Below are 1,669 nucleotides of genomic sequence, written 5' to 3' on the forward strand. Positions count from 1 at the left end.
AGATCGGGAGTAAAGGTCAAGCCCAGAAGCTTGTCAAAACATGAAGCATCCCCAAGACGAGAGACGTTCATTTCAACTAATGCCAGATGGGCATCAGAGCGTTGATGATGTAAAGATAGAAGCTTGGTTTTAGATACATTAAAAGTAACCAGCCATCTCTTTCCCCATTGTACAACGTGCTCAAGATAATAGGAGATAGAATCAGAGGGAACTTAGTCGTTTACGATCTTTGATGTTCCTCCCAGTAAATATTACGGGGTATCCTGACAAAACCCTGTATAGAGACATTAGATATTTGAGTACAGTGTCTAATAGGCATCTGTGTTTCTCCAGTAGACATTCAAGTTTTTCCTTAGAACACTTGTATATGTGCTCTACTCGCAACATTAATTGATGCTCATATTGATTACAAATTTTTATTAACTATTATTTATTGAATTGTATTTTATTTTTATTCTTTAATTCATTGATGATATTCGTGTTAACATAATGGACAGTCATAAATACAGGAATATTAATTTATTATAAAAGTAAATATTTAATCTTCTTGTTTAAATTATAGTTTAATTTTAAAATGGATTCGTTGATTTTTAGTCGCTTGCAAGCGACTCTATAAGTCACTCCGTAGGTCCGTCGGTCGGTCGGTCGGTCGGTCGGGCGGTCGGTATGTCGGTCGGTCTGTCCGTAACACTTTTGTGCTTGGCCTTTTTGGTTAAGATCAAAAGTATGTTGTTAACAGATGGTGTTCTTAGCTTTTTAAGCTTTTCTTGGCCTTTTGGCCAAGGTCAAAGTGTAGTATCTGTTCCGACAGATACTGCAAGCAAAGACCATATGTTGGGGCAACCTCCTATATAAAACCTTGGTCAATGTAGGGGCAACCCTTCATACCAATTGTCACTATCTAGCTCCCCTACACCCCGGGGAGTTGATCCCCATTTCCCCTTCACTTCTCACATTAAAAATCGGCCTTGTGCCTAATTTGCTCGGTGGGGGAGCAAATAAATACACTTTTCTTGGCCTTTTGGCCAAGATCAAAGTGTAGTATCTGTTCTTACTACATGCTGTACTTATTGTGATATAAAGTGGGGGATCACTTTTTTGTATTAATTTAATGTAAAATGATCACCCATTTTACAACCAGTTCGTCTCAGAGCCATTCAAGTCATTCTCCAGATTATTCAAGTTGTTTGTGAAAGACTCCAGTTATTTTTAAGCATTCAAGTCATTCTTAAGTTCATTCAATTCATCCTTAAGTTCATTAAAGTCATTCTAAGTCATTTACTTGTTATTTATTTAAGTCATTTCAGCCCATTTTTCGGTCATTTTAGTTTATCTTTAAGAATTTCATGTCAATCCTACATTCACGCATTCATTCATTAGACGAGAGCACGCGACTAATTGCTATCGGACTTGTTTACAATTAAAATACATTTCTAAATTGTAAATTAAGACAAAACAAAATAGGTTCTTTCTATTCTTTCAGTTATACCTGCATTCTATGTAAATAAAACAGAAGACTATGTCTGTCTATTAGGGTGTAAATATTTACCCGATAAACTATTAAACTACTGGTCACATAACACTGAAATTAAGAGGAAATAGTAATTTACAACAAATGTAGTTTATAACGAGTTAAAGTTTTGTTTTTATGTATAGATAACTAGTACAG

General features: G+C 35.3%; 1 pseudogene; it reads left to right on the top strand.

Annotated features, from left to right (window-relative positions):
• The first annotated feature begins 1,004 nt into the window (after positions 1-1,004).
• Positions 1,005-1,131, top strand: LOC145263933 (U2 spliceosomal RNA; annotated as a pseudogene).
• The last annotated feature ends 538 nt before the right edge of the window (positions 1,132-1,669 follow it).

Source organism: Euprymna scolopes, chromosome 3 (genome assembly GCF_053919585.1).
Source record: "Euprymna scolopes isolate OS-2025 chromosome 3, ASM5391958v1, whole genome shotgun sequence".
Classification (NCBI taxonomy): domain Eukaryota; kingdom Metazoa; phylum Mollusca; class Cephalopoda; order Sepiida; family Sepiolidae; genus Euprymna; species Euprymna scolopes.